The sequence below is a fragment of the Equus przewalskii genome, chromosome 28 (genome assembly GCF_037783145.1).
Source record: "Equus przewalskii isolate Varuska chromosome 28, EquPr2, whole genome shotgun sequence".
Lineage (NCBI taxonomy): Eukaryota > Metazoa > Chordata > Mammalia > Perissodactyla > Equidae > Equus > Equus przewalskii.
The window spans coordinates 20,638,280-20,650,251 of record NC_091858.1 but is presented as its reverse complement, the minus strand read 5'-3'; the positions used below and the strand labels follow the sequence as shown (position 1 = coordinate 20,650,251).

The 11,972-nt window shown below is 36.8% G+C and overlaps 1 long non-coding RNA gene across 2 annotated transcripts in view; it reads right to left on the bottom strand.

Moving 5' to 3' along the window:
- Nucleotides 1-3,069: 3,069 nt before the first annotated feature.
- LOC139080060 (uncharacterized) overlaps nucleotides 3,070-11,972 on the bottom strand; it is a 193,207-nt gene continuing 184,304 nt past the window's right edge. For both annotated transcript variants that reach the window (XR_011534189.1, XR_011534188.1), the window contains exon 4: nucleotides 3,070-4,358. This is a non-coding gene — a long non-coding RNA (uncharacterized lncRNA). The remainder of the gene's footprint in view (nucleotides 4,359-11,972) is intronic.

The window sequence follows — 11,972 nt, the reverse complement described above, 5'->3', positions numbered from 1 at the left end:
GAATGGAAGACCTCAGGAAGCTAGGGGGAAAAAAAAAGAGACACACACACATACGAAGAAAAGAAAAAGCCTCATATGAAACATTAGCAGCTGCACACTATTTTGCAATTTATGTCCAGACAAGTTAATTGATTTTTAAAACAAAGCAAAACAAAACCAAACCAACAAGTTTCCGAAAGACAAAACAGAATCCAGAGTTGCTACAATGTATGGTCTACAATGTTCAATTTTCAAACAAAAAATATTAGATAAAGTGCCAGCCCTAGTGGCTTAGTGGTTAAGTTTGGTGTGCCATGCTTTGGTGGCCCAGGTTTGGTTCCCAGGCACAACCCACATCACTAGTCTGTCAGTGGCCATGCTGTGGCAGCAGCTCACATACAAAAAGAGGAAGATTGGTAACAGATGTTAGCTCAGGATGAATCTTCCTCAACAACAACAAATACATATATATATATATACTAGATATATATATATATATATATACTAGATATAAAAAGACCAGGAAATTGCCAGGAATATTTAGAGAACAAAAACAGTCAATAAAAACTGACTTTAAGTGGGCACAGCTGTTGGATTTAGCAGACAAGACTTTAAAACATGTAAATAAGTTCAAATGATCAAAGGAAAACATGTTCAAATAATAAAGAACAAATGGTAAATATGAATAAATAGGGAATATCAATGGGAAAGTAGAAACTATGAAAGAGAAATGGAAATTCCAGAGATTAAAAAGTATGATATCTGATATGAAAAAAAACTCACCAGAGGACACAACAGCAGACTGGAGATGGCAAAAGAGGAAAGAGTGAATCCAAAGTTAGACGAATAGAAATTATCCACATGAAGAACAAATGAAAAAAAAATGAAGAAAGATAAGACCCTCAGGAATCTATGGGATAATTTTCAATATTGCAATAGAACGATAATTGAAATGCCCAAAAGACAGGAAAGAGACATGGGGCGGAAAACAAAATTTAAATTATGGCCAAACACTTCCCAAATTTTATGAGAATTTTAAACACATAGGCCCCAAAACCTCAATAAAACCCAAGATAAGATAAAATAATAATAATAATAATAAATCACGACTAGACTCACAAACTACCGTAAGCCACAAGTTGTATAATGTGTGTGCGCATTTGTGCAGCACAAGTGTGCTTATTTATGTAAGAATAGAATGTAGGCAAGTATTCAAAGCTGTAGTCTTGAATAACATAAGCTAGGATGCGAGTAAAGAACATAAAGAACGCGGTTGAGAACATACCTCTACAGAAGACCCACATTTAAGGGATGGATGCAGAGAGGACGGCCATGGAAGAAGACTAGAAGATAATGTTCTGAGAGTAAGTAAAGTCTGAGAAAGCATCTCATAAAAACCAAAAAAAGAGAAAACACCAAGGAAAGAAGAGTGTTGGCAAGGCCAAATGCTCCCAATGTGTCCGATAGGATGGGATGAAAAGGGAAGCCTGAATGCTAGCAGTTGGGAGGCCACTGATGGCCAAGCTAAAGCTGCTGCTTCACAAAAGTAAGAACAGAAGCCAAACTGATGTGGCTTGAAAGTCAATGCAGGGTTAAGCGAATAGCTCTTTGAAGAAAGTTAAAAATGACATGTTTGTAAATGGGAAGATAGGGTGAACACCACTTTCAGGATGGTGGACACATAAGAGGTTTACAGCCAGACCGTTAGAGTTTGGTCGCAGAGGAGATGGAAGAAAGCGCTTAAGGAAAACCCAGAGAAAGATGGAGACTTCCACAGAGGCGTACAGTGCGCATGTGCGTGTTTGGGGGCAGAGTGTCTTTCTCTACAACAGGGGGAAGGATTCAACAAGACTGACATTCATCCTACACCTCCTGGTCCAGCCAGGCCTGTGTTTGAAATACCACTGCTGCTCTGAGTGCTCATACCTCCGTGCTCTCTCCACGGCCACGACCTATTGTCCATCCCTCCCCCAACACGAAACCCCAGCAGAAAGCCTCAGAATCATGCATTCTAGTCCTGAGCGTTTGGCGCCAGTTCCTCCCGAGTTGTTGACCATTTTCAGTATCACACCTGATTATCAGAATAGTGAATATAGATTTGGGACTTGAAGTAGGAGAAGTTGGAGGAGTTCATATCTCAAAATTTGAGATGTTATAAATCATCTGCTGGGAAGGATAAAGAAAAGATGATTTGGGAAACATGAGAAAGAAGAGAATCTAAGCAATAGAATTGAGGTTTCCTAAAGAGTCATGAGAATCTAGATGAGGCTGGGGCTTGTACAAGGGTCTTAGGGCTACCACCACTGTTAAGTGACATTCTTAAGAGGAAGCAGGAACACAGAAACCCAGGAGTTGATTCCATTTATTTATGTATTTATTTATTTATTTATCTTGACGAGGAAGACTGGCCCTGAGCTAACATCCATGCCCATCTTCCTCTACTTTATACGTGGGATGCCTACCACAGCATGGCTTTTTGCCAGGAGGGGCCATGTCCACTCCTGGGATCTGAACATGCAAACCCCGGGCCTCTGAGAAGCGGGACGTGTGAATTTAACCGCTGTACCACCAGGCCGGCCCCTGAATGCCAAATCTTGAGAAACTTAAAGGCAAAGGAGAAATGGGGGTAGTTTTTATGCTAGTTGTGTTTCCAATGTGATTCAAGCAGGAAGACTTGCAAAGGATATTGCCTATTAGTACTGTGTGTTGCAGTCCTTAAAGTAATAAATTTTCTTGCTACAAACTTTTTTTCTTAGCAGCACTACCCATATTGGTATATTTGCCAGAGAAAAAGTGAAGTATGCCCCTCTGGATGTATTCACGCAAACTTGGACCTGAAGTTTCACTTTTGAAACAGATGGGTAAAATCTAGTTCCCTGGGAAATTTATAACACTGCCTCACTATTCAGGGCTCCAACATAACTCTTTGCAGTTATATGAACAGAACAGTGGGTTGTCATCCTTGAAAGCTTTGCTCTTTGGTTGAACCTGTAATGATTTGCTTGGCCTTTTATTGCTCGAGAAAGTAAGGGGCGTGGACTGCTGAGTTATTACAATAAAAATGTTTGCCCTGGGATTGCGGCAGCCACCGACCTGACCAAGAGGTTATATTTTCTACTTCAGCATTTGCCTTTTTATTGTGATTTTCTATTGTTCATAGACATAATAAATAATCCATCTCTCAACACAGCCACCCATAGCCATGGAATTCAAAGCCATTCAATATCACTCTCTCCCTTTGGAACACTAAGTACAGAGCTGCTGGCTGAGACTGCACGCCCCCAAGATACAGAGATAATAGAAAGTTGGAGGTTTAAAATACCTTTGCCGTGTTGTAAAGCAAAGCATATACAGCAATGTGAGACCAGCATAATTCAAACAGGGTATCTTTCTCCAGCAGTAAAAGTTCCCAACCCATTAAAATGACTAATAATATTGCTCTATATTTATATAGTCCTCCTACAAAGGAGCTAAAAATGTTTTACTAACATTTTCTCATTAACTCTGCCTTCATCTCCATGAAATAAGCGGTGAGAGTTGTTACTGCTATTTTTCCTCCCTTTACCAGTGGTTAATGTGATGTCTGGCACGGTGAGGCCATAAACCCAAGGTCATTCTGTGGATTGGTGATGACACAAGTTCCTTTGTTCGTTTTCGCCTCTTCACTCTATGGTCAGTGATAACGTCTCCTGAATTCAGGTTTTCAGTTCTCCTGACAGATAGATGAGAACAGAGCTAGCTGAGTAGAATTGGGCTAAGATTATACACTAAATTCATAAGAATATTGACAAACTTTCATTTATCTAAGGTCTTAGCCATGAATCAAATACTTTCACAATAATGATCTATCATTTCTCTGATGGGCAGTGGGGAAAAAAATGCGAAAAATAAGAGAGAAATCATTGACTCTGTACATTTCTGCTTTTGAAGAAATCAGAATTCAGGAGAGGAGAGAAGTTCTGAAAAGCACTAAAATTATCTGAATAGAGTTTTTCTTAACATACACAGAATCACCTCACCAGTCTTCTGTGAGTATAGTAGTATTTCAAATAAAAGTCTTCACATTCTTATACGAGGTCAAATGGTAGACAATAAATTGGAAAATTTAATTATGACCCAAATAATTTCATTAAAAAATGACATTAAAAAGCAACTATATTCACGGGCCAGCCCAGTTGGCCTAGTTGTTGACTTCAGCGCACTCTACTTCAGCGGCCCGGGTTCGGTTCCTGGGCGTGGACTTACAACACTCATCAGCGGCTGTGCTGGGACATCAATCTACATCCAGATGGAGGAGCATTGGCAGAGATCTTCGCTCAGGGTGAATCTTCCTCGGGCAAAGAGAGAAGCATCGGCAATTTAGCTCAGGGTGAATCTTCCTTAGCAAAACAAAACAAAACAAAAAAAGTATATTCATATTCATTTGGTTATTTTGATGACTTTATATTCTATTGCCAGAAATTCATTTTTTTATTGGACTGTTTAGTTGTAACAACATTTTCTTATGTCTCTATGCCATTGCTATGCTGTTCCTTCACTCTAAACATATCATAGTTTTGTTTTCTTTTTGAAGTCTTTTCTGAGTCTCACAAAAATATAGGTCCCTCCTTCCACTGGAATTCCACAGCACTATGCAAAAGCCTGTCTACTGTAGTTCTCATCCCAATTTCTCAAATATGTGTTTGTGTACCGGTCCTCTCTTAGACAGTGATCTTCTTAAAGGGAAGGGAGCATAACTTATCAATCACAGTCCCAGTGCCTGGCATATGATATGCACTCTAAATGTGAAGAATGAATGATATAATCACTCCTTGCTGATTCCACTGGATCTTATTGCCTTACTCCATTTATTTACTGAATGAGTCTATAGCCAAATAAATGACAAATGAATGAAGGCATTCAACTGATCAATAAATGTATTGGGATAAGTTTCAGCCTCCTTGAGGTAACACGTAGAAGAAGAAATCTTCAGTAGACTGGTTGACTTTCAGCTCTATGAGTCATTAAGCCACACGCAAACTTAGCTACTGACCTGGGCCACACAATAAGCAGCTTGGTCTCTACAGTTTATTCACAAGAAAGAAAGGCATACCTACTGGCTATGATATTTTGTTGGTATTATTGTTCATAAATATGTCCATTTACATTTTCTTATTTTCAAAAATATATTGGTTGTGGTCTTGAGTATCTACCATTAAAGTTTCTCTCACAGGATTTAAAAACATTCTCTTCACCCAGTTTTCTCTCCTGTCCGCAGACACAGGTACATCTGCAACAATCCTAAATATTTAAAATAATTCTATATTTTAACACTAGTGGAACAGGTTGGTTCCTCACAGAAGGTTAATCTCATGTTCTGCCAATGACTGGCATATCTTCACTGACTTTCTCTTCTCCAGGAGTCTCTATCACTTTTCATCATCCTTTGGGTTTCTCTGTCACCTCCAACCCTGGTATATATATATGTTTCTTTTAGGACAGCATTGTACACATAATGATACATATTCAACAAATATTTAATATACATTTAAAAACAGTGTATACAGGAGGAAATTGTGATCATCAAGTCAGGTGACTCCAAATAGGTAAAGTCTTTTCTTTACCGTCCGTTCCCTTCACATAGGACCCTTCAAAACTCCATTAAAGAGGAGACAGAGCTTAAAGAAAGTATATACACATTGTGATAACAATATTATATCTTGCTTCATAAATTTACAATTTAAATATTTTGGTGTAAAAATTTAGAATATATTTTCATCCTATTAAAAGATATCCTCACTGATATATCATTTTGTGTTAACTCATCTCATTAGTAAAGTTAAAAGGTACTGCAGTATGCACTTTTCCCTGATAATTAACTAACTCAGCCACCATTACACATTGCCAAACAAACACAGGAATCAGTATTCTTAGAGGTTAAGAAATGTATCTCTGATGGTATTTGCATAAAGTCCTATAATTCAGTATCTCATTCAGCTCAGTGGAGATGAAGGTGTTACTCGAGCCTTTGAAGATGCTATTATCATAATCATGTTAATTCTGGTGAAGAAGCATTTTGCACCAGTGATTACACAGTCAATGCCCACTGACAGTTCAGAAATGGTGTTGAAATATAAGAGATTTAATGAAACATTGATCAGTATGTGAATGTGCCATTAAAAGCATGAACTTATGCATGATGGCCTTTTCTAGTAATAATAAATTATCCAGTGAGTTTATTTATTTATAGTTTTAAGGATTTCACCACATATTTCTTTTTTAAGTAGACAATAACCTTTCGAAGGATCTCAATAGAGATAGAGAGTGAGTATTCCATTGAGTTTTTGATTTTTGGTGTACATGGATTCCAGACCAACATTTTCCCTTGTCTACATGTTGGTGACTGTCACTGGGAAGAGATTAACCAGCTACTAACAGCAGTAATGACAATAATAGTCATAATAATAATTATATTTACCTTTTAATTTAATATTCACTATGTGCCAGGTTCTATTATCATTACTTTTGTTACCCTGATACTAAAGCCAAGGTAAGGACACTACAAGATAAGAAAATTACAAGCCAATATAACCTGATGAACATAGCTGTGAAAATCCTCAACAAAATATTAGCAAACTGAATTCAACAATACATTAAATGGATCATACATAATGATCAAGTGGGGTTTATTCCAGGGATGCAAGGATGGTTCAATATCTGCAAGTCAATCAATGTGATACTCCACATTAACAAAATGAAGGATAAAAATCATATGATCATCTCAATAGATGCAGCAAAAGTAGTTGACAAAATACAACATTCATTCATAATAAAAACTCTCAGCAAAGGTAATATAGAGGGAATATACCTCAATATAATAAGAGCTATTTTTACTCAATAGTAAAAAAACTGAAAGCATCTCCTCTAAAATCTGGAACAAGGCAAGGATGCCCACTTTTGCCACTTCTATTCAACATGGTACTGGAAGTCCTAGCCAGAGCAATTAGGCAAAAAAATAAAAAATAAAATGCATCCCAGTCAGAAAGGAAAAAATAAAATTGGCTTTGTGTACATATGAAAATTTTATATGTAGAAACCCCTAAAGATTCCACACCAAAAAAACCTGTTAGAACTAATAAATTCAGCAAAGCTTAAAAAAATTCAGCAAAGTTGCAGGGTACAAATGAACATACAAAAATAAGTTGCATTTATATAAACTAACAACAAATCTAAAAAGGAAATTAAAGAAATAATCCCATTTAGAATAGCACTAAAAGAATAAAATATCTAGTAATAAACTAAAAAAAGATACAATAATCAAAAACAGTATCATATTGGCATAAAAACAGAGATATAAACCAATGGAACAGCACACAAAGCCCCAAAATTAAGCTACATGTATGCAGCCAACAAATCTTCCACAAGGGTAGCAAAAATACACCAGGGGGAAATGGTAGTGTCTTCAATAAACCGTGTTGTGAAAACTGGATATCCATAAGCAAAAGAATGAATTTGGACTCTTATCTTACACTATATACAAAAATCAATTCAAATTGAATTAAAGACTTAAAAGATATACCTGAAACCATAAAACTCCAAGACGAAAACATAAAGAAAAGGTTTTTTGACATTAGCCTTGTCAATGATTTAATGGATGTGACACCAAAAACACAGCCAACAAAGGCAAAATATAGACAAGTAGGATTACATCAAACTAAAAAGCACAACAAAGTAAACAATCAACAGAATGAAAAAGCCACCTACATAATAGGAGAAAATATAGGCAAACTATCTATCTGATACGGGGTTAATTTCCAAAATATATAAGGAACACCTACAACTCAATAGCAAAAACTCAAATAACCGTCTTTAAAAATGGGCAAAGGAACCGAATAGACATTTCTTCAAAGACATACAAATGGCTAACAGGTATATAAAAAGGTGCTCAACATTACTAATCATCAGGGAAATGCAAATCACAATGAGATATCACCTTACACCAGTTAGGATTCTTATTATTAAAAAAAATGATAAGTGTTGGCAATGACATGAAGAAAAGAGAACACTGGTACAGTACTGGTGAGAATGTTAACTGGTATAGCCGCTATGGAAAACAGTATAGCGTTTCCTCAAAAATTTAAAAATAGAACTACCAAGGATCCAGCAACTATCAGGTGATCCAGCAATGCCACGTCTGGGTGTATACCCAAAGCAATTGAAATCAGTATCTTGAAGAGATATCTACACTCCCATATTCATTGCAGCAGTAATCACAATAGCCATGATATGGAAGCAACCTAAATGTCCATAGATGAATGAGTAGATAAAGAAAATGTGGTATATATATATACCACACACACACAATGGGATGTGTATATATATACACACACACCCCCCACAATGAAATATTATTCAACCTTATAAAAGGGAAATTCTGCCTTTTGGGACAACATGGGTAAACCTGGAGGACATTATGCTAAGTGAAATAAGCCAGACACAGAAGGACAAATATTACATGATACCACTTAGATGAGGAATTTAAAATTGTCAAACTTACAGAAACAGAAAGTAGAATGGTGGTTGCCAGGGGCTGGGGGGAGGGGGAAATGGGGAGATATTAATCAAAGGGTACAACATTCTACTTATGCAAGACAAATAAGTCCTAGAGAGCTCCTGTACAGCATAGTGTCTCTAGTTATCAATACTGCATTGTAAACTTAAATATTTACTAAGGGAGTTAATCTTACTTGAATTCTTATCAGAAAATAATAGGAAAGAAAGAAAAAGAGGAGAGAGACAGAGAAAGAGAGAGAGGAAGGAAGGAAGGAAGGAAGAAGGGAGGGAGTGACGGAGGGAGGGAGGGAGTGAGAGAGTGAGGGAGGGAAGGAGGGAGGGAGAGAGAGAGAGAAAGAGAGAGAGAAAGAGAGAAAGAGAGGAAGAAAGGAAGAAAGAAAGGAAGGAAGGAAAGAAAGGGAAACTTTTGGTGGTGATGGATAAGTTTATGGCATAGATTGTAGAGATGGTTTCACGGGTTTATACTTACCTCCAAATTCATCCAACTATATAAATTAAATATGTACAGCTTTTTGTATGTCACTCATACTTCAATAAAACGGTTTTAACATATAAAAACTTAAAAAATAAGTATGTTCTTAAATGTCATGGGGAAGGATAAAGAGACAGAGCACAACAGGGGGTGCCCTTTTAGAGAGACTGGTGAGGACAAGGCAGTCCGAAGAGGTGATTTTGAGCAGAGACTTCAATGAAGCTAAGAAGCATGTGGTGTGTAGATCTGAAGGAAGAACATTTCACACAGAGCGACAGGCCCTGGCACAGGGACACACTTGCTCAGTTACTGGTAAAAGGTCAGTTGTGGAAAGGTCAGCATAATTGAAAGGGAGAGTGGTAAGAGAGAAGTTTGCAGAACTAGAGATAGTCAGGAGTCATATGATATAAGCTGTGGAAGCCACTGGATAGACTTTAAATTTTATTCACTGAGATATCAAGCTATATATATCATTCTCATCTTACCTTTCTCTCTAATTTGTTTCCAAGATTTATCTATGTTTGTACACATAGATCCATTTCATTCATTGTAAATACTATATACTATTCCATCTTACAAATGTACTACAATTTTCTGTGCCAGCCTCTTATTGATAAACATTTAGGTTCCTTGTACTTTTCAAATCTTTGGGTTGTTGTTATTCATTCAGAAAGTCTCTGCCTTAAATTAAGACTCATTGGTTTATTCATTATGATAAACTGATATTGTGATAAATTATGTGATTTTGTGAAATTATTGTGATATTATGATAAATTGATATTGTGAATGGATATTATGATAAACTGATATTGTGAAATAGTTTCTTCAGTTTAGTTTTGTGGGCTTTAATTTACCATATTTTTCTCTCGTTTTATATTTCTCCTTTTCCCGCCCGCTGTTGGATAGATTGCATTTCCTTAATTCCCATATCGGCCTTCTCTGGTTTGAAATTAAAACAGTATACTTTTAGGTTGACCTTTCAATGCTTAACACACATGCTTATTTTTTAAAAGGCTAACGTGATTGTTTCCAAACAATGCAATTCCATACCCTTCGCATCTTCCATAGTCTGGAAATCTAGGATTTAATGCTCACGTTTTTAAAAATTCCACCAAAATTGCCATTAGGTTCCTTTTTAATTCCAACCAACACTTATGGAGATATAACAACTGTTGCCAATGTCCATGTGTACAATTGCTTTGTATCTATTTCTTCATCTGTGTTCTTTTTCTCTTTTTATTGCAGAAGTACATATTTTGAAAGAATTTTCCGTGATGTATCAGTAAATTCAGTCTTTTATGTCTGAAATCCTCTTTGTTTTTCCTCGCAATTACTGCACTGTCACCTGACATTTACGGATGCTAAAGAACAGTCTACCATCCTGTTTCTTTTCAAGTGATCGCTATTCCTTCTTCTTTGGTACTTGGTCTCTGTACCACAGCGTGTCTGGGTGGGAATTTGTTTTTATTTCTGCTGCTTGGAGCTTACTACAAACCTGCAATCTGAGTCTTCACATCTTTCATCAATTCTGGAAAAATGTCAACAAACTATCTTAGAATATTGCATCTTTGCCATTTTCTCAATTCCCTGCTTCTGCAACTTTTAATAGAGAAAGGCTGGAGCTTTGCCTTCTCTCCTCTGTTTTTCAAATTCTTTCTCCTATTTTCTATTCCTTTTCCTCACTGACTGTACTCAATGATTTCATCATATCTGTATTCCAATTAATTAAGCTTACTAATGCTTTGCTCAGCTTTTCATAGTCTAATGCTTAAAATATCTTGGGATTCTTTTACAGTTGTAAAATCCATTTTTAAGACAGTCTCATTCTTATTTAATGATTTCTTTCCTTTCTCTTTGATTAGTTCAAATACACTTGATGTAAACCCTCAGAAGTTGAATATTTATAGAGTATAAACCTCTTGTTTTTCTATCAGCTAGCTCTCACCCATAGCAGTTTGTTTCCTGGTAGCATTGTAACATTTTACGGTGATCTTGTAACATTTTACAGTTTCTCCCTTGGAATCAGCAGTGTCCCAGTTTGCAGTGTAGAGGAGGAAGAAATATTCCTATATCCTCTAGGTCCTGTCTTGTCTAAGAATTAAATTGACATGAGACAGAATAACAAGAGAAAATCAAACAAAATTTAATAACATGTATACATGGGAGAAACCCAGGAAAACTGAGTAATTCCCCAAAATGGCCAAAGCCACCACCTTAAATGAAGACAAAGGAGCTAAGGACAAAGGAGGATGTTGGGTTAGTGGTTTGGGGATTGAAAGGGGAGGAAGGCAATGTACATGGAGACGAAAAAGCAAATGTCTGGTAAACAAGTGTTTGCAGGACCATCTATAGACAATGGGACCTGAAAGAGATCTTTTGATAAAATGGCTCTTGCTAGAAGCCTTCCTGTCTACCACACCTAGAGTTATCTGTGGTGATAGCTCCTTCCTAAGATAGCCCCATCTAACTTAAATACTCTTAGGCAATTTGGGGGAAGCTCAAGATTTCTTTCAGAGTCTTTTGTCCTTAAAAATAATCAAACCAAAGAGACAAATTTTGGGGTGGCCAATTCTAATCCCCCACAGTAGCATTTGTTCCTGTTACGGTTACAAGCTTCACAAAGAATCTGGACGAATTTTATCTTTCTCATGAGAAATTCCCTTATCATCTATGTCATGTGAAATTAGACTCCGTATCTTGACTTGGCATCTGCTTGGTATTCTAGTTTTGTGTTGGTGGCATTGCTTCTCTGGGCTAATGGGCACTTTTTCTAATCTCCCCTTCACAGAGGAAGCAGTGCTTCAGGACTTTTGGCTTTACATTGGGAGCTCAATTTTGGTTTCTTCTCAAATTTGGAATCTCACCTCCTGTGCTTATGCTGGTGATAAAACCCTAGACCCTAAGCCTGTAACTGGTTCTAATATTTGCATCAACCATTTAGCTTTTAGATCTCTCCCAGAAACAGTTT